Raw genomic sequence first — 23,116 nt, forward strand, 5'->3', positions numbered from 1 at the left:
GCTTAGGCTTTCTTTGTGTTCTCCTATTTTAAGTTTTCATGATGTTCTCTGGAAAGGTGAATATTAGATAATCTTTAATTGGTTGAATTTCTGAATCCCTGTAGGAGCTTGCAGAAACATTTTCTTGTATTTAGAATTACATTTAACAAGTCATTAGGGAGGTAAAGACAGGGCTATAACTATAATTCTTACCATAGATATGACACACACACACACACACACACACACACACACACACACACACCCATACATGAGGTCCTTGTTGTACAAGGTAACTCAGCATAAAACAATAGATATAAGAAAATCTCTTAAAATAAGGTCAAAATTTCATAATAAATGCTGGGAGATAAGGGGGTTGATTGAGGCTTTATTTTGAAAAATTAATAATAAAAGTAATTTTATCTAACACAATTTAAAAATCTGGGTTACAATCACAATTTATCATTAATTTTTAAAACAGGCTGACTTAAGCATTATATATATATACACGTGCATGTATATAGTATTTTTACATTTAGACAAAATAGTAGTGTGATAGCACCACATGATATTCTAAATGTAACTTTTACTTATGCAGCAAAATCACAAAAAGAATCAATTTTACAAAATGTACTAGAGCTTCATCAGTTTTTCCAGGAGCCACATTTTAGGCCATAAAACTCAAAGCATTATCATCTGAAGCACCTTGTTGACTTTCTGTTCTTCAATTGTTAACTGTGGTTTAAATCAGCCTAATCGTCACATACCAGCAGCTTTGCCTGTGATTCTAGCAGTTGTTCAAGATCACTTATACCAATGCCATGAAATGTTGTTTTTGCAATATTTAACATTTCACATGTATAGTTACATGTCTTCAGTTTTATATAAGGTAGGAGGTGATAATGTCATCATTAAGAAAAAATCTGTGTTAATAATTAGAAGGATAGAAGTTTGAATGCTGTTTCTTCCTGTGGGACCTGGAAACTGTAGAGATTAAGGTAATAAACAGATAATACTTTGCCTAACACGTTGAAAAGGCATTTAAGATTTAATATGAAATTACTTTGAATTATCAAATGGTGTCTGAAATTTGTCAAAATAGTTAACAGAACTTGAGCTTAAGCTTTGAGTCATTCTTTGCCACCATTGATAAATCTGGGTATTAGTGAAAGCAACCAATATCTAAAACATCTTTATCATATTATAGAACTAAAAAATGATAGCTAAACCAATCCTAATTTCTGCGTCCAACTTCCAGTAGAATATTTACTTTATTGCATGATTTTTCTTTGGGTGCTTTAGCTGTCACTGAAGACTTCTGGCTATGGAACCTTATGATCCAGCTTTTCCCCCATGGACTTTGATGGTGTAGATTGATTTCTAACCAATATATTACATAGAATGAAAGAAGAAATAAATGAGCAATCTCTCAAAATGTGTGATATAGCTCAGAAACAATAGCTTTTCTTGATATTGATTGTGGGCAAATCCTATGCCTATTAATCACCATTAAATTGTCCACCTGACTGATGGGGAAAAGAACAATTTATCTTATATTTTGGGTGTTAGTGGTTAGTTACACAATGAATTGTGTTATGCATTTAGTCTGATAATGATATTGAATTTTGGCTTAATTAGAACATTGTATCTAAAACGCTTAGGTAGTCAGAAGCTGCTTATATAAATTCTAATGGAGAAGACTGGAGGACAGGATGAGTGCAATATGTCATTGATATTGCCATAATTTTTTTTTACTTCCTCAAAGGAACATTATCTTTATCTGTATATTTTAGGACTTTAACCTAAATTTCACCTTCTGTCTTTACTCCTTTCTACATTTTCTCCCTTTCTCTTTTTCATCATCTCCTCCACATTTGAATTCCCATTTCCTCAGTTGTTATTGTTACTTTAATGGTTATCAGTATTCCCTCCAGAGTGGGGCCGTGTACAAGTCTGTTCTTTTCTAGTAAGGCCTAGCACTGCCAAGCACTCTGCTGAGTACTTTTACATTTGTTCCTTCTAACAACCTGCTGGGCAGTTCTCTGGTTGGTCTGCTCCCTTTTCTCACTTGAAGTTCTCAAGAATAACTGTAGATTGTGCTGGAAATGCAACAACCTGAGAGGAGGAGGGACTGGCAGAAGCAGCCTGGATCCGTTCCAATCCTCCCCTAAAAACAGGATGTCCATCAACATTTCTGTCCAACGTGTAAGTGACCCCATGGAGTATAAATCCCAGGCAGGCCTGCTTTCCAGGGTTCTTTTTTTTTTTTTTTTTTTTTTTTTTTTTTGAGACGGAGTTTCGCTCTTGTTACCCAGGCTGGAGCGCAATGGCGCGATCTCGGCTCACCGCAACCTCCGCCTCTTGGGTTCAGGCAATTCTGCTGCCTCAGCCTCCTGAGTAGCTGGGACTACAGGCACGCGCCACCATGCCCAGCTAATTTTTTGTATTTTTTCAGTAGAGACGGGGTTTCACCATGTTGACCAGGATGGTCTCGATCTCTTGACCTCGTGATCCACCCGCCTCGGCCTCCCAAAGTGCTGGGATTACAGGCTTGAGCCACCGCGCCCGGCCACCAGGGTTCTTGAGCTGTGGTGCAAGTAAGGCACAGACATTTGAGACTTCATCTGACCCAGCAGCTTACCTAAGCTTGGAGGACATATATCACATGGAAAAATTCTAGGCTTCTGTTGTCCCTTGATGCCTAACTATAAGTAATAAGCCTGCTTCATGTAACTTGTTGTGTGTGCAGATATTCTGTCATATCAAACTTAGACATGCTGGTAACGAGTGCATAGTGAGCCTGCTTTACAAAATTGGCTTAGCAAGCAGGGTCCAGTCTGACAGAACCATGGGTTATTGGCAAATCAGGAGGAGTGATACCTCCCAGTACCCAGCCAAGGATTGAAACATCAGCCTGAGGGTACAGGGGCTGGGAATGCAGCGGATGTTTTATGGTGACTAATGGATAGTAGGGGGAACATAAGTCGTGCTTCCCCCCACAGATGTGAATGATCTGGTTGCATAGATTGAGGCACAAAAATAATTGTGGAAACAGGAGAGCAGTGCACCATCTCCTGGTTTTTGGGGCACATATGTTCATTTCCAGTGCTGAGAAGTCCTAGAAGTGAGAGCTCAGGGAGATTTCGAAGCACCTGAGCTGAAGTTAACACTTGGTTTTCAGGTCTTCACAGAAAAGAGGCACTCAAAAAACAGATAAAAAGAAAAACCAGGGAAGGCTCCTGTAGTCTAGCTGATGTGTTTGTCTGATAAAGTGACATTGCAGATCCAAGTGTCTCAGACTGAATGGTGCAGTTAGGAATGGGGCCAAAGTCTCCAGGTCCTCATGAGAGGCCAGTGACCCTATACGCCTCTGAAGATGTGAAAAAAAAAAAAAAAAAAAAAAGAAGAAAAGAAAGGAGTTTTTCTGCGGTTTTTGGATACTTGAGCCCACTTGACAATGTTTTTAGGTCATCTTAGGAGAAAAATTAAACTGACAACATCAGGAGATTTTTAAGACAAATGTGATGATTCATGGTGCTTACCTGTTTATGATGCTTATCAGCTTGTGGGTCGGACTTTGTGGCCTGTTTCAGGTGCCAATGTCCATGGTTCCCACTGCTCAGTGATTTTAAGCTTTGCTATTTTGGCTGCTTGTGACACAGAACATCACTACTGCCTTAGGGGGTGTGTCCCTTCACAGTTAAGAAATTTAGCCTTAGCTATTCAATAAAAGCAGTGCTGCTTACTAAGTGAAGAGGATACTACTTGGCCAATTGAAAACTTGCTACAGCTAAAAATGTTACAACCCACCTTGTCACAGTGCAATATCTCAATTTGGCTCATCAAAAAGGTCTTCAGGGAATGGAGACTAACAGTGAACTATGCAGGCTGAATGCCAGAGCTACTTGGGTGCAAAAGAAGTATCTCACATAGAGTCAAGTGATAATTTAGACCTTGGCAGTACCCACTCATGAAAAGGAGGCCCAATAGCCAGTAGGCGTCTTTTGTATTGGAGGCAGCATGTAACTCACCTGCACATTCTTTTGCAACCCCTTAGACAAGTTGACCAGCAAAGCTGCCAACTTTAAAGGATCTGCAGCAGCAGATCTTGGAAACCATTCAACAAGTCAAGACGAATGCACCACCTTTAAAACCTTGAGTTTGCTAGCCTGATAGAATTACTGGTGTGTGCAATGTTTATGCATGCTGGTTGAAGTCTGTGGCAACAGAAAACTGCCACCAGGGTATACCAGTCTCTCAAATTTTGGATTCATATGTTGCCTGAGGCAGATATATCCCCTTTTGAATAGCAACTCCTTGTTTGGTATTGGGCATGGGTGGAGACTGAGCATCTTACAGGTGTAGTACCACATAGGATGCTGTGACCTGGCCTGCTCATCCCCCCTGGGGGCCTCACAAACTGAACCAATAATGTTAGACAGGCTCAACAAAGCTCAACTATCAAATGGAAATGGTACATTTAATATCAGGCCCAGCCAGGACTCCAAGTTACTAGTAGATTCCATGAGCTAGCTTATCAGAAGGGACAAAATGACTCGTAGGGACGCTTTGGATCCTTCCATAGTTACTTGGGACCCAAGATTCAAAGATAATGCATGCCAACAGCATAGCATGGTTTACAGATGGCTCTGTGAAATAAGCAGACAGGGTCCACTGGGCTATGGCCAGCCTCCAGGCAGTGGATGGCCTTGTTTAGACTGATACTGGATTTGGATATTCCAGCCAATGTTAGAAGGGTGGTGCCCCATGTAACAAGGGTAGTATGTACACTAAACACTGTACTCAATGCAAGGGAAAAATAGTGCATATTAGAAAACACTGAGCATGGTCGGGTGGAGGTCAACCAGGCAGCCTCCTGATTAGGCTGTGCCTGCAAAATAGCAATCTTAGTGTTCCCAACATTTTTTCCCTATTTGCTATTACAGTGCACATCCTGGGGGTGGTTTGCAGTTCAGATTGTCATAATACCCCAGACAAGGACCCCTGACCCTAGTCTGGAGACAATTCTTCCCCCAGATGCCTGCCTTTTATGACCTTCCACAGTGGTGAGGAACAGAACCAAAGAATACCAAGGTGCTAGGGTCCCTCTAGCGGCTTCTGGGGGACATAATCCTTGCATTTGGATGGAGGAGTATGGACATGACCTCACTTTGAACCTGAAGGTTGAAAGTTCTTGGTCAAACAACAAGGGCAATGGTGCCTTATAAGGCAGTAGTCTTGAGACTGAAACAGGACTGGCTCACTCCATCAATTCAGCCCAGCCCCTATGTGATGTGGGGGGAACATCTGCGACCCCAGGAGGAAAGTAGGGTGAGGCATTAACTGTCAGTCTGCTTTTTTCAAAAGGATGTGACAGCAGAGGCCTGGAACAAAAATGCCTTGATTAGGCTTTGCAAGCTGTGGCTTCTGTGGGTAACCTGAAGAAATGCCGAATCTGCTGTCCTGGACCTCACTGTGTCCTAGACCGCAGACACCTTTTCATCCTGCCAGTGGGAAACTACACCAGCATTCCCAGCACGATAGTGCATGTCTATAGAAGCTGAGCCCTGGATTGCCAAGTGAAGACCTGATACATGCCACATGGGAGAGAGCCAGAGGTGCCCTGTTTTAATTTAGTTGGCGTAAGGTGGAAAATTGTCACAACCACAACTAACAAAACCTTGGAGGGCTTGGATTTTGACATACCTAGTCTTCTTTTGTCCCTTGCTGCCTATCTGTAGGCAGTAGACCCACTTCATGTAAGGTTGTGTGTATGGGTATACTGTCTCACCAGATTCAGACAAGTCAGTAACCAGTGCATAGTGAACTTGCTTCACATGGCCCTAGGACAATGGGTACTATGATCAGCATTACCATTTTACAGATGAGAATCTGAGGCACAGAGAACTAAATCATATAGCCAGTAAGTGGCAGAATCAGAATGTGATCCCACTCAGTCTGGCCTGGAGAGTCTGTGATATTAACAACTATGCTATGGAGTCTTTGATGGATGATGGAAAAAAATTGCAGTTGTTCTTCCCCAGAATCTTATAATTAAATGATTATAATGATCAGATGTGAGCACAACCTTGGGAACTATAATTTTCCATTAATTTTAGACCATTAGAAAATATTGTCCATTTCTTTCTTGGCTTGCTTTGATCATTGAGAACAGCAACATAGGAGTTTAATACTTATTTATTTATTTATTTGATAGTAAGTGTTTATATAAACTCTTCATGGAAATCTTCAAATCAGTCATTTCAGTTATGCAAACAAAAATGCAGCTGAAAAATCTAAGTATGTATTTAAATTTACAGAAAATCATATTTTTCCCAAAGTAAGCCTTTCATTATTTCTCCGGAATTTCTCTTTTCCATGCAATGCCTCTTTTGTTGGTGAGATTTTCCTGTGTTATTCATTGACAGCTGCAAAACTGCTTTGCCAAGTTGAAATCTGTATTTTGAAATACACTTATTTGTTAAACATGAAATGATTTATTTAGTTGCCTGTTTATGATAGGTTTAGAAAATTATTGCTTTAGGAATATGTTTTTATCTGAAATAACTATTAAGAATTCATTATATTTTTCCATGTTTAGGATTCTATTCTCTCATTTCTTTAGTATCCTCTGCAATTAAACACTGACAAAAATGGACTCATTTCTTACTTTTTTGCTTTTATTCTCCTCATATCCTTCCTTGTGAATATGCTCACATAGCTTTTCACTGTCTACTATATAGATAATCAAATGAAAATTACCTATTTAACACCAATTAAGAGCTCAACACACTGTTCAACTCCTCAGTGTGGCATTCATCAAGACCTTAGCCTTGCACTATCTTGCTTCATTCAACCCATTTTCTATTTCTTCTCAAATGAATTAATGAAATACTCAACTATTGGCCCCACTACTTTCTAGAAAGGCATTCGTCCCTTGCAAAGGCTTTTGGTTTTGTTTTAGTTTATTTAAGTTACTTTCTATACCAGGAGTCTCTTTCCTGTTCTTTCTCTCCTTCATCCTTCAAAATATAACTTGAATAATCTTTATACAGTATAAAATCTATAAATTGAGCATTTCTAATTGTCAGTAATATATTAGCACATTTTGTTCCATTTTTTGTAGTCTTAAAAACGTCAAATACACCCTCAAATCCATATAATGACAACATCTTAAAAGAGCAATGTATATTTGCCACAGATAAAGACAGTTTAGAGGATGTTTTACATAATCTGGTTCAACATTTGTTCCCATGGCAGGATCAGAGGTGTGTACAACCCTAAGTAGTGAAGAAAATCTCAAAAATAGTTACTACCTTTTTGCCACATGTTCTTGGCAAAATTTAGCATAGCTCTCACACATATTTTGTGTTTTTAGCCTGATGTATTTTTGGGAAAACCATACCAAACTGAAAGGTAGCAAAAGTGCAGCCTTGAACTATAATCACTGAGTAATCTCAGCCTTCTCTGCCCTTTATGTATAACCCAAGGCAGGCAAGATAATGAGAGCAGATGGTTTCCTGGGTGTTTGTTGAGACAAACCTTAACACACACACTTAAAGCAATTTAGAGTCCTGAAGCACCCCGAGTATCTAGGCCATCCTTGTAAATAAAATGGGTGGTCTCAGAGTCTTCAATACATCCAAAAAGGTCCAAGCTATGTACCTGGTCCCATAATCTGATTGGATTTGCTTAGTCTATCTGCAAATGTTGTTAATCTGGCCAGTCTTTCTGGGCTGATGGATGTGTTAACCATCCCAAGATTTTTCTGACAGTCTTCTTGATACCTGACTGACACTTCACTCTTTTGATTGGATGGAAAGTTTAGGATAGTCATGGCCTGAGTGGAGGTAGAGGTTGAGGTTATGTATGGGAGGATACCCAGTCTGGCTTCCAGTTGAATCAAAGATTCTGGATTTCTTGACCCATCCCCACTTGACTCTTTCATTTAGCCCTTCTAACAATGCAATAGAGGGAAATCTGACCCCTATCCATTTGAGCCCTCCACATGAAGCTGGGGACAGGAAATAGGTCCAAGCAAAAGTGCAACCACAGCCATGCCTCTGGTTATCCATGTAGTAGGTCCTCCATCACCATTTTTTTAAAAGATGGAGTCTCACTCTGTCACCCAGGTGGGAGTGCAATGGTACAATCTCGGCTCACTGCAACCTCTGTCTCCCGGTTCAAGCATTTCTCCTGCCTCAGCCTCCTGAGTAGCTGGGACTATAGGTGTGTACTACCAGGCCCAGCTAAGATTTTGTGTTTTTAGTAGAGACGGGGTTTCACCGTGTTGGCCAGGCTGGTCTTGAACTCCTGAGCTCTGGGATTACAGATGGGATTACTGGCCCATTTACCCCTCTTAAGCAGTCCTCCTGTATCTCAAATTCTATGGCAACCATACATAGAGACGTGATCGCCTTGCTTTTGTGATTCTATCTATCTTTCTCCTTTATCCTGCTCTTGACACTGAAATTGACGTGACTCAGTAGAACCTGTCAGATACAGGTAGCTTGGAAGCTGTAGTCAGCTAACCTTGGTTCTGATCCCTAGTCTACATCTTACTGCCTAATTAATTTAGTGCAAAGAAAACGCAATGCGTTAAGCTGAGTTTTCTTTTCTGTAAAAAGGGAGAGAAATCCTGATAAATAATAGTTTTGATCCTTCCTAAATGAACTGTATTCCTGGATATATTTAGGTTACTGAGCAGCTGCCTGAGAGGAGGTAATGCAAGTGAGACCAGTCTCTGTCTTTTCCTGATAGAAAGAGTTAATTCAGTAATTTGTTGCTTCGGGGGAGAAGAGCCTGGGAGACAGCACTCAAGAACCCTGGGAGTGAGCTTTGGAACATAGAAGATTATAAAGATCTCCTAGCCAGAGAGATCTCAAATTATCTAAGGTGGCCATAGGCGGTCAACATTAATGTGTTTGTGTTTATGGTCTCCATGATTCCTAAAGAATAAAGATAAACTTAAAAGATGGGTGAAGTTTAATATTCTTCTGAAACCCTGGGGCTGGGAGGAACTGAGGGCTGTCTGCTAGGTGACAACCAGAGACTGACCTCTTTGGCTAATAAATACCTGCTGGCTCACAAGAGCAGAGACATTGGCACTTGCATAACTCATTGACGGCCCCATACTTAAGCTGTCCTGGAAGCTGGACCTGAGCCCCCGTAAGCAGATAAATGAAAACAACAGGCCATTCAATAGGGATTTAATGGCCAGTGAGAGAAAAAACGCACAGGAACCCCGAAACAAGTGACCCCTAATGAATTTGAGCTACCATAGGATAAATATCACAACTTGAACATAATAAAATATAATTATAAAAGCATTTAGGAAGCTTGAAGCAGAGCTTGCTAAATATTTATGTTTTTCACTATTTAACTAGTTCTGGCTGGTGGTTCATAAGCAGGTCTAATATTTATCCTTTATAGGCTAAGGCAATGAAGAGCTGGTGAGCCCCTTTAATTTTTCTTTTTTCCTGCCACAGTGACCTTGGAGACCACTTCTTCCGGATGGTAAAGGTATAACATGCAGAAGATCATATGACCTATATTGAGTTATGATATGTGTGAGGGAAAACAAAATCTAAAACGAAAACTTTCTATTGTATTATCAGTGAGATTTCTGAGTTGTCTATTTTCAAACATATGGTAGTACTTCCCTGGCAAATGCTGATATTCTCTGTTTGTATTTGGGCAGTCTTACCACATAGTCTATTCTCTTACTCTGAGTCCTGTGAGCTCTAGGCAATAGTAACCATAAGTGGTTGAAGGACAGTAATTTTAGGATGATATGCAGGTTATTTCACTCTGGAAGGCAGAATTCAGGGCATTGATTTTCAAACCTTAATGTACATATGACTAAACTAGGGATTTTGCTAGAATTCAGATTCTGATTCAGTACATTTTGGTTAATCTTAGACATGTCCTGAATTTCTAGCAATCTTCCAACAATGTTAATGCTGTTGGATAATGGGCAACACTTTATCCAAACAGCAAAGTTTTAGGAAGTGTGTAGAAAGGTACTCTCCCCTGGCCTTTCAAAAACGTGACAAGTAGTTGAGACTGAACTGTTATAATAAGACCTCAGGGCAAGGCTTGGTCTGGTATCACTGAAATTGACCTATCTGTGTGTGATTGCCTTCCTTGTGGGGGCAATCAATTACTTCCTCCTCTTCTCTGTTCTATGTTTGTGTAAACAGCTTTAGTGGTTGGAAGAAGTCGGGAGCAGGATGTTAATGCTGTCCGCTGTCTGAGTTTGGAGCAGAGCGTGCCACTGAATTTGCCCTGCCCACATACTGACCTTCATGTTCTACAAGCAAACTTCCTGAGTCCCACTTTCTCCAGAGCAACACCCAGTGAGTCAGATTTGATCTGAAGTATGACTTACTCGAAATTCCAGAAACATATTCCAATATTCGCAGCTGTTTTTCAGTGACATATTTTTAAGTCAGTGAATGTAAATACGACAAAGTATGGGAAAACATAAACTTCTATCAATTCTGACCATATCCTAGACTAGAGAATCACCATTGCTACAGCACTAAGATTGTGTGTCTCTCTTAATAATCAATGTACCCTTCTTCTTTGCCAGCCATTTTATTCCTAAAATACATCCTTATTTGGAAGTAATTAGTTACTTTTCTTAAATAGGCAAAACAAATTTTTTTAATACCTATCCAAAATTTGGTAATAAGTACATTAGGGAAACAAGGGCATTTTTTAAACTCGAATGATTCAAAACTAAGTATTTTTTGCCTGTAAGGATAATTCAAGATGTTTAGATCCATAGTCTGAAACATGAAGGTGAAAGATCACTTTTAATCTTCTTACTTTATAGGGAATTGTGCAGATATTAATCTTGTCAAAAAATTCTAGCAAGGAAGCAATTCATACCCTTCTCCTTTTTGAAAGTTCTTTTCCCTTGTCACCCTGTATCTTCTCAAAGGTTTTAAAGCATTTTGACATGATCTTGCAAACTCAGACTCATAACAGTCTACTAATATTCACCAAGTCACCAGTGACTTTTGAGAGTTCACAGTTACTTTTATGCACTAGATTTATCCCGGATCATGGCTGTTTTTAAAGTCAGCTCCAATTCTAGAGTTTGTATTCTGTCTGAGATGTCATTATCTGATGCATACAAATTTTTAATAATCTTGGAAATTCTTTCATATATGTATGTACCAGTTATGAATTTTTAGTCACCACATCTGAGTTCAGAACTGTCACATTGGTTTATTATTCCTAAATCAAATAAAATGTGACTATGAAATTATATTTGTCAATATGGGGAGAACTTCAAACTTGATCTGAAGTGGTCTGTCGTACTTAGGACTATATAAGGATCCAGAAGACTACTAAAGTGACCAGAAGATCAGAGAAGAATAATTATTTTTCTGTTTCTAATTGTTACTAGTGAGATTTTTATTTTCTAAGACTGCAATATATTTTACAGAGAGAATTTTAAAGCGTTCAGGTCAGTTTTGAGCATAGATATTCCTGAGTAACTTAAGACCTGATACCACCACTCCACAGAAATTTTGATCTGAAGTTAGCTCTCCAAAGTTCTATAAAATGATAATATGCTTTATTTAGGAAATGTAACCCTCAAAAAAAAAATACCCTGTTTTTAGTCTCGGGTGTTTTTTTTTTCTTTCAGAATAAGCAGACTTTGCCTTTATCTCTTTAAGAAGTTATCTTTATCTTCTTTCTCACTCAGAAATAAGAGAAGTTAAGGGAAATAATAACTGATGGGATATGATGTAAAAAACCAAGAATGGATTGGCAATTTTAGGACTCTGGCCCTATATGTGATCTCAGGTGAAGAGACAGCATACATGGGTGAGAATGCTGGTAGGTGGGTGGTGTGATAATGGGCACCTGAAGAAGTTCTTCAGAGAAATTTGTCAGTGAAATTGCTTCCAAAATTCTTATCTGACAACTGGGATAGGAGAAAAAATGTTAAAATGTGAGGAAAGAAAAAAGGTTGTAAATAGTCACTTAAAAGAGGTCTAGAGTAAATGAATTAGAAATGAATACAATGTTTTTCTTTCAACAAGGATGTTTGTGATTGATACTCAGTATGACACTGATTATTGTTTTTGTATCCTTTTTTCTTCTACATTCAGCTTCAAAGAAGAGGTTCAGATAAACCAGAGAGATAGATATAGGGTTCAGAGTATGATGAAGAGAAGCAAGAAACTTGAGAGTAATTATAATAATTGACTATATCAATGCTTTTCAGAGTAACAGAATGAATAGGATAGATAGATTGACACTCAAATGTACAGAGAGAGGTAGGAACGAAGTAAGAGAGAGAGGGAGTGGGAAGGGGAGAGAAGGAGTGGGGAGGGGAGAGAGAGAGAGAGAGAGAATGAGAGAAAGAGAGACAGAGAGAGAGAGAAACAGATTGGAACTTACTATAAGGAATTGACTCATACGATTACGGAGGCTGGCAAGTCCAAAGGTCTGCAGAGTGAGTCATTAAGTTGGATACCAAGGAAAGCCAATGTTTCCATTTGAGTCTAAAGGAAGGAAAAATGCTGATGTCTCAGTCCTAAGGTTGTCAGGCAGAAGGGATTCTATCTATTCATGGGTAGAACTGATAGAATAAGAGTTATCCACATTAAAGAGGGCAACCTGGCTGGGCGCGGTGGCTCAAGCCTATAATCCCAGCACTTTGGGAGGCTGAGGCGGGTGGATCACGAGGTCAAGAGATTGAGACCATCCTGGTCAACAAGGTGAAACCTCGTCTCTACTAAAAATACAAAAAATTAGCTGGGCATGGTGGCATGCACCTGTAGTCCCAGCTACTCGGGAGGCTGAGGCAGGAGAATTGCTTGAACCCTGGAGGCGGAGGCTGAGGTGAGCCTAGATCATGCCATTGCACTCCAGCCTGGGTAACAAGAGCAAAACTCCATCTCAAAAAAAAAATAAATAAAAATAAAATAAAGAGGACAACCTGCTTTACTCAGTCTACAAATGTAAATGTTAACTTCATTCAAAATCACTCTCACAGAAACTGAGCACCCCATGAACTAGTAAAATTGACACATAAAATTAACCACTGTATAATGGAATGTAAGATGTATACTGTGAAAAAGTGTTAGGATTAATAAATTCAGAGGGATAAAGAATGGTTGGGGTCATGGCACTGAAAGAAATGACCTGGGTAAAAAGAGATGATGGTCAAGCTGGGTGCATAGCATTATTGGTGATGGTAAGATTCAGCAACGAAATGGTTTTTATCTAAAGAAAGCTATAGATATAATGGATGATCTAGCACTACACTGTCCAATATGATAGCCATTACTCACATGTAGCTATTTTAACTGAACATGAAATAAACGAGATTTTTGAACTAAACCTGAATTAAATGTATTGAAGCCTAATCCTAGTTATATGGAAGTCTCCTAGTTCACAGGCTTTAGAATCTTTGCTCATATTGATTATGCTTTTGAGTTGCTTTTTCACTTGATTTGACTTTCATTAGCAATACCAGTACCTAAAGTCCACATATCTCTTAGTGTGTAAAACAAACAAAAACTAATACATTACTACTTTTTTTTAAAAAAATTCCTAAATGTTTTGCTTTTAAATTGTACATTAAGTTAATTTAGAATGGTGTTATAATGAAAGAATCAATTTATTTTCTCTAAATCAAAGAGCATTTTCTCTGGTTACTGCTCAGAAAGATCTTTTCCTGACAAAATAACACTAACAGGTCCTCACTGATTTCCAGGATCTCTAAGAGGCTGTTACAAGAATAGTGCTTAGAAAAGTGTATACACCAGGTAAAGACTCAATTGCTACATTAAATTTAAAATACCAACTTTTTTAATAGCTCATTTAGAAAAATAACAGCTAGATTTTTAGCTGTTCTAAGAGAAAACATAGTCACATTATTTTTATATTCCTTCAAAATGATTTATGTTATTTACGTCTTCATCAAAATAACTTGCTTTGTCAATTTGTTAAAAATTAAGGCAGAAATGTTAATCATCTCAACTTGTCATTGTTCCTAATTTACTATTTTGTCTATAAATTTTAAGCTGTATTTCACTCTAAATGATCAGTTTGAAAATTATTGAAGATAAATAACTAAGACCTGTATTAATTCCATATTAATGATGACAGAATAAATGCTTTGAAGAGGGTAAACAACTGACCTAGAAATGGATGTAGAGGCTGAAAGAGGCTGAAGAGTTAAATATGTTAAAATGTTATGAGAGAACATTCAATTTATGGGAAGACAACAGTTGATTTTTAAAGAGGCAATGAAATCATATTCTGCTAGGGAAACTAATTTATATTTTACATTTTTATAAGATAAGCATTGAAAATGTATTTACTCTTATCACCCTCAAACTATTTCTTTTTATTATTTACATGACTTTAGTTTTAGTAAACAGTATTATGTACCAAGATAAATATATCCCTTTAATTGATAATTTAAATTTTAAAATGCTAGTATTCACATACATGATATAAGGTATATATTATTTTGCTTCTGTATATCACTGAGATAATCAATCATGCTGAAGAAACTATTACATATTTTGTTTTATATGTTAATCTCTCAATACATTATTTTTCTGTCATGTTAGACTTAAATAACAGTCTGAAAAAATGAAAAAGTTCTCTTCAATTTAGAAAACTTGTGTTATGCCTTGTTCTACAGACTCAGTGTCAGATGTATAACCTGGTTTTGGTAAGTGTATCTGTGATATCCCCAATACCCAATCTGTATTGATTACTGGTCCAGAGGCAGTGATTCCTGCAAATCAGGAATCTCTGTGACTACACACATGGGTCATGAGATTTAATATGACTCAGAACCAGATTGGTCACATTTCAGAGAGTTAAGATGGCTTTTCCACTTGAATCATCAGTTCTTAGAGAAAGGAGGTGCATTTAATCTAGGTGGCACATGCCGAGGGAAATGTTTAAACTTGACCAAGCTTGGGAGGCTGATAGATATAGAGAAGACAGTTCATCCAATTCTCTTTCAACTAGTATACTTCCTCATGCGTATAAGCATTTTTGTGTGGTTTAGTTGAAGATTTAAATGTCTACTATTGGCCATTCTGGGAGCCTTGGTTTTAATTTTTGTGCAGTCCAACATTTCTCAGTCCAGTGCTCTGGTTCTTCTCCTTGATACTGAAGAGTACCAAGTACAATTTCCTACTGAACCTCTTTCCTTGTTCAACCATTTCTCATTCTCTCAAATGTCCTTTCAATAGTATAAGTGTCTCCTGTCAACTCATGAATTTCTTTCATTGCCAACTGGCAGGTTAGAGTCTCCCTTAATATTGACAGGAAATAAGTGGTTTTTTCTTTCTAATCATGGATTTAAACAGCAATTTTGGTATTATCAACTTTTCGCTGTATTCATTCTAGACAAGGGTAAAGTACTGGTCTGATTAATCCCATTTCTTTGCAGATTTGGATTTCTGTCTTAAATATGCGCACAATAGCTTGGACTCTGATGTCTGTTTCCTTTATGTTGACCATATGTTTTACTACACAATTTTTCCATCCTGGCTTCCATATCCTCACACTTTGTTGTCCTGTCGAGAAATCTGTTACTTTCTGTCCTTGGAAATAACTGATTTCTCAAGTAACCACTTGGCGTATGTCAACATTTTCCTTTTGATGAAATATCTGCATTCACACTAAACTTTCCCAGCTGCTGGCTTGCTCTGTTCCCCAGGATCTGTCTCCTGAGGGGTTCTAATTTATCCTACTAAGTGAAAAAGTTGTCAGAACATTCTCTAATTCCATATTGAAATAAGACACTATCTTGAGAAGAATGTAGTATTTTCAAATTAGAGTCTAGACATTACTTTTTTGTGTCAAAACCCTGAAATATGTATTAAGTACATTACAACCTGGTCATTAATGTGCCCTACAAAATACTAGAAACTTACCTTTCTGTCTTTATTTTCCACTATAATTCTGTATGTCCCTTAAGCTGTATATATCCTATTGACTTTGTATACTGTAGTCTTTCTCTATGTACTTTTTCTGATCAATACTTATCCAAAAACAAGCGATCACTCAAGGTCCAATTCAAATGACACTTCTTCCATGAAACTTTCCTTGATCCAATATCTGAAAAGAAATTTTTCTCTTCCACAAATTCTAGTAACACTTTAAATTTTTCCTATAGTAAACATAATTCTATTGAATCATTGTTATTTATTAACATATTTGTAGCTCTTGCTAGAAAATAACCTATACCTAATTCATTAATGTATCCTCCAGCTAGGAGTACAGAGTAGATATTTGGTAAATATTTGCTGACTATACGAGTATTCCCAATTCATTTCAAACTGAGTAAATAAGAGGACTGAAAAAAAAATAGCAGAATACTTTCAATATTAGATTGTTAGAGTCTATGTCAGGCTTGATCTAGTAATTTGCCCTGGCCCACTTAAAATAAGTGTTTGCATGAAATAATGTGTATAAAAATCTTTTAATTTTGTATTAACTTCTCATATAAAAGTTGCAAATATTGTACAGATAATTTCTGTATATCTGAATCAAATTTCAGTTTATATTATTGTGCTATATTTGTGAAAATTAAGAGCCCAACATTGATATATTACTATAAACTAAGCTTCAAGTTTTTCTTTTTTTTTTTTTTTTTGGTCTCACTTTGTTGCCCAGGCTGGATTGCAGTGATTTGATCTTGGCTTACTGCAACTTCCAACTCCTGGGTTCAAACAATTCTCCTGCCTCAGCCTCCCGAGTAGCTAGGATTATATGCATGCACCACCACACCTGGCTAATTTTTTTGTATTTTTAGTAGAGATAGGGTTTCACCATGTTGGTCAAGCTAGTCTTGAGCTAAGCTCCAACTTTTATTTGGATTTCATCAATTCTTCCATTAATGTCCTATTTCTGTGCCAGGGTTAGATGCACAATTATTCTGAATTTGGAATTTTCACTGAAACAGGAGGCAACCCTATCAGGGATATTATGGTTTCAGAATCACTCAAGACTGACAAACATGTGGAAGACAGATTGGGTTACTAGTATTAATGTTTAAATCTGGTTTCTATAGCTAGATTTATTTGTGTAAGAGCGTACTAAAGCTCTAATAGTAAAATAATTTCATTTATTTGTTTAAAATGTAAATCTTCCATGTTTTGTTATATGTGAAACATATATGAGGACATTTGGGGTTTTCATGTCCAGAGGAGTAGCATAGCTTCTTTTATTTTTAAATTTTAACTATAAACAATAATAATAATAGTATTTATTGTGTACTTACTAAATTCTAAGCACTGTGCTAGGCACTGAGAGCAAGTCTGAATCCCTGTGCAAAATATCAGGTATGCAGGAAGCATGTATCTTTGGTTCCTATAATTAACTGTATGTTGCTTCTGAATCTGCATTCCATTGAACTGTCATGAAATTCTTAGCCTGTCATTTGTATACTTCCTCCTTATGTTTTTAGAACTGTATCAAAATTCTGGGAGCTTATGTCAGGATTTGGGGATGGGGACACTTTGTGTCCTCAGTCACTTCTCTCACAGGCAACTACAGAAGCATCCATTGTCTGATCACATGACCTTTTCTGACCCAGGATGTCTCTCCCATTTTTCCGTAATGATTGGAGCAGAGAAATCTTTTGGCTTATTGGATTCCCCTGATTTGTAAGGATTTGTCTCCTTAGGTATATCACGTAACTTTTTTTCTCAGAGTATTATAATCCCTTGGGGTTCATCCAGAATTCACAGATTTCTCTCTGTACTTGCAACCCAGAATAACCATCTTATTGTTTAGTTGAGAGAAAGCTTTTCTCCTTCTCATAGTTTTGCTAGACACCTTTCACTCTCCCATTCTCAATTCTTGTGTATCTTATTGCTTTCCTCACCCCCACATTACGTATCTCCTTGTGAGAATGAAATAGCGATCCTGTTGCCAGGACTGAATGGGGAGCAATTGATACATAAACTCAGAACAATGCAATGAAGTAGGTCATTTTTTTTTCATTTTACAAAAGATAAAACAAAAAACCTAATGTATTTACCCATTAAATAAATGACAAAGTAAAAGTAAGTAGTCCCAGCATGTTAATTCTCTAAGAGTCAACATACAAAAATTATTAAATTGAACTAAGCTATATTTGAAATAGTAGATAATACCACATGCAACATACCTACTTCAACCCTTAAATTACATTAAAAGTTTAAAGAAAAATTAGCTTCCAAAGCACCAGGCTGCAGACTACACTTGATTTTGGAATTTTCTGCAAAACCCATACCTTTATTTGAACAGAATGTGCTACCAGATGCCTTTATTTACTTCTAGTGAGAATTGAGAACTTTTTTTTCATAAATACAAGGATACTTCCCACTACACCTAATGAAATTTCATATTCTCTCACTCTGACACTTTCAGTGATCAGAACACATCATCTTATTTGATTACTTCGCATACCATGATCCATGCTATTCACTATGCTGGGAATAAGACTATAACTGAGTGGGTCAGTGGCCATTTCTTTCATAAAACACAGAGGAAAAAAATCATATGCATACACACACAGAGACACATAATTTCATTGATAAAAGAGACACATAATGCAGGTACAGTTAAAAACTAAAGTTAGACCCATGTCATAGAAAGACAAGTCAATTTGTAAGTTCACTTACTGACATCTGTGGAGTCCTTAATTGTTACCACTGATGATATTTTAAATTCAAAGCCCTCTGCTTCTATTTCAGTTATAAATTTTTATGAAAAATTGGAATTCGTTCTGCTTTTTTCAAATATATTAAAACATATTAGTCAAAAATTGTAATTTTGAATGTGTGGATAATTAGATAGTGGGCAAACATTTACCTTTTTAGGGCGAAAACAATGTGTTAAACAAGAGATGATGGATAATAAGAGAACTATTATGCTATGGACAATAACATAGTGTTTTTAAGCTTTGGAAATTTTCAGATATTTGTAACAGCAAAGTTATGAAAAAAATGTAAATGTATGTTGACATATGAATGGATAAGATATCTGTATCTACATTTATGTATTTATGTACTATATACATGGCATGTACATATCTACTATAAACAGTGTATATATTATATATAGTACTATTTATATACTTTAAGTTGTGTATATATTTATATATAGTATAAATATTTGTATATACATAGTATATGTATATATGTAGTATATATATAGATACATATATACTATACATCTATGATCATATCTGTACTATGTATAAAAAGTATGCTATATATATAGTACGTATTTTATATATAAAAATATATATACTATGTATCTATATCTATATAGTTATGTACACTATATGCTATAGTGCTATATAAAAACATATGCCCTATAGTGTATATATTATAGCATATAGTATGTTGTATATATTTATATGGAAATATATACTCTACAGATAGTGTCTGTATATCTCTATCTATCTATCTATCTATCTCTCTATCTATCTCTCTATCTATACACTATGGAATACTATTCAGCCATCAAAAGGAAATACTGCCATTTGCAACAACATGGATGATCCTTTAGCATATTATGGTAAGTAAAATAAGTCAGACACAAAAAGACAAATACTGTATGATTTCACTTACATGTAGAATCTAAAAAAGTCAAACACAGAAGCAAAGAAGCATGGTTGTTTAGAGTTGGTGAGGGGTGTTCAGGGAATTGGAGAAATATTAGCCAAAGATAGGATACATTTTCAGTTATAAAATAAATTCTGGGGACTTGCTGTATAGCATATTTATTATAGCTAATAATACTCTATTGTATACAATACTTGATATTTGTTAAGACAACTTAAATGTTCTCGCCATAGAGACTGTTCCAGGTGATGAATGTGGTAATTAGCTTGATTGTAGTAATCATTTCACAATATGTATGTATACCAAATCATCACCTTGTATATCTTAAATATATATAATTTCTATTTGCCAATTATACTTCAGTAAATATGGGGGGAAATCCTTCTGTTGTCAGACCACAACACATTTAAGGATAAGAAGAATAAAAGGATTTTTCATGTAACTTCAAAGTAAGTATTCAATTTCTGTTTATACAAAGTGAAAGTTCTTATCTAATTCTTTTCAATCTATTCTTTCAAAACATTTTGTTGGCCTCTTTTTAGCTATTCTGTGTGTTTAAGATTCATAATATTACATTATCTTTCAAATCAAACCAAGATATAGCTATGTTCCCTATGCTATTTCAAAAACAATTTTATTAACTTTCATACATCTTAAATTTGATCATGTAGAATCATTCTAAATTGGCTGTAATAGATTTTCAATATTTATTTTTCTTATTTATTTTACCCAATTCCTTAGAACAGATTCGAACTTACTTAAATAGTATGTTGTAGTAAGAATGTCAATATAGAACTTACAATTTTAAATCTAGTTGTAGAATGAAGCAAATTTGAGTTAAGCTCAGTGTTCTGGCTAGGGCTAAAGTTAGGAGTTTTTAGGTTATTTTAAATTTCAATAAGCTCCACTTTTAGCTCTGACCTTCCTGCTATCCCAAACAAAATAGCAAAGAAATAAGCTTGATCCTTATCTGAAGAAAAAAAGCATACATTTATTTAGGAAGTAAACTTTTTTATGGTAAAAAATTTCTAAAACAGAGATTATCTTCTGTGCTTATTAAATAAGACATGGAATAGAGAATGTTTTCTGCAGTGGCTATACGAAGAAAAAAAGCATGCTTCGTGTTTCAATGTTTACCATTAATGAGTAATAAAGCTAAATCTGTACAGGTTGAAAGAGAATGTGGAGTCTCCTGGAATGGAATGTCTGGGGTAACATTGGAGTATTTTAAGTGTTACACTTAGGTTTTCAAGATGAATTTGTGCGGTTCAAAACATTTTGCTATAGTCTTACAAGTGAGGTAAACCTAAAAGCAAAACAGTAGTGCAAGAACTCTACTTATTTCAAAACAGTGAATTGTAGCCATTTAGTAGTCAAGTAAAAAAAATGAATGAAAGTTATGGTCAGGGTAGGGGAATGGAAGAAGTAAATTATACTAATATGATTCTTCATTGTCCAACTACAAATGTGTAGCAATATGAAGGATATGGTAATGGCTGCTGAAGGGTATTTCCTCTCCCTAAATTAATAAATTTAAGAAAATGTAAATTGGACCATACAAAATTGAGAAATTTGATCATTTTTGAACCACTAAAACAAAAATTTCATGTAATTCAAATGAATAATTCAGTATATGTGGTTGACAGAAAGTTATTGGAATCAGCATAGGGAAAGTGTAAAGGAAAAAGTTGATGGTGATGCCAAAATGAAGAGGAATGCTGGAATAAGATACAAATAGAAAACAGCAAAATTGAAGAACCTTAGCTGAATTTCTTGGGGCTTCTTCAAAGCTGATTCTGAATTAGTTAGATTGAGTTTGTTAGTGGTTGGACCACATGTAAATAAACAGCTTCCTTGAGACAGACAGTTTATGATCTCTAATGTATTCAATTATTGGAACAGAGAGAAAATGCACTCTTACCTTGGCCTTTGGGAATACAGTACTATGTAATGCATACTTAAACAAGTGAGCAAAGATGTATGTGTGTGGTATGCATATCACAGGCTTTTCTGTAATAGCAAAACCTGGAACTGAACAAATCGACATGAAAGGTCTCTTAATGAATAAGTGCAAAAAGGTATTGAATATTATATAAAGCATTGTATCATTTGTCCAAGAAAGAGATAAGCACAGGTGCATATATTAAGAGAATACTATTTTTGGAAGGACACATAAAAATCTTATATTCCTATAGAAACACAAACACATACATATATATGTATGTACATATCTATATACATGTGTGTATATGTATGTGTGTGTGTGTGTGTATATATATATGTATGTGTATATATACACACACACACACACATATATATACAGTTGACCCTTAAACAACAAAGGGGTTAGGGATACTGTCCAAACCCTATAGTAGCAAAAATTCACATATAACTTTTGATACCCCCCAAACTTAACTGCTAGTAGCCTACTGTTAACTAGAAAATTTACTGATAACATAAACAGTCTATTAACACATATTTTGTTAAATATGTTTTATACTGTATTATTACAATATGGTTAAGATGGAAAAAATGTTAAGAAAATCATAAGAAAGAGGAAATGTCTTTACACTACTGTATTGTATTTATCAGTACTGTAAATGTATATCATCTGTTTATGGGATGAACCATCTGTCTGAAACAACAGGCAACCATAGCAGCAGACCTCAATCTATAGTACATATCAAGCAATTCGGCTTTTTCTTGTAATGTCATGACTTTCTCTGCTTCTTGGGAGCACTTCCAGCATCACCAGTGGCATTTCATATGTGTTTCATGGTGTTATTCAAGGTTTATGGTATTGCACTAAACATGAGGAAAAAATATGCTGGAACATGGAGGAATCACTTTTTTCTGTGATAATGCAATTTCCTGGAAAGACAAACTGCTCACACAGAGTAAGCATCACACGGGATCCTGACAACACCTGAGTTCACTTCAGTAGCAACAAGAGGTGGCTACAAAATTATTACAGTGATACATTTAAGATTTAATACTGCATCTTTACATTTGTTTACATCTATCTTAACTTTGAATGTTTCAAGGTACAGTCTGTAAGCATTTGTGTGCATAGGTTTTGATAAATTTTAGCTTTTGATAACTGATTTGTGTATATTTTATGGTAGTAAATGATAAAATAGACTAATATATACATGTGTTTTATGTATGCATAACATACTTTTTATATTTCTAGGCAACATAGTTCATATTGTCATGAATCTCTAAAAATTTTGAAAAATACATCTGCTAAAAAAATTTTGTGTATAAATGGACCCATGCAGTTCAATTTCATATTGTTTCAAGGGTCAGCTGTAGGTGGTTACATGTGGAGAATGAGTTATAAATGAAATTGGAAAAAACTTTTACTTTTCATCTTGTTTTCTACTTTTATGCTTTTTGTCTCATACACGCTTACTTTTGAAGTAAAATATTAATTTGAATTTTTAGAAAAATGTAAAAAATATATTGTTTTAAAAATTATGTGTAAATACACAAAACTTATATATATGGCAATATATATG

Source organism: Sapajus apella, unplaced genomic scaffold (assembly GCF_009761245.1).
Source record: "Sapajus apella isolate SASKATOON/1434 unplaced genomic scaffold, GSC_monkey_1.0 scaffold36, whole genome shotgun sequence".
In the NCBI taxonomy this organism is placed as follows: Eukaryota; Metazoa; Chordata; class Mammalia; order Primates; family Cebidae; genus Sapajus; species Sapajus apella.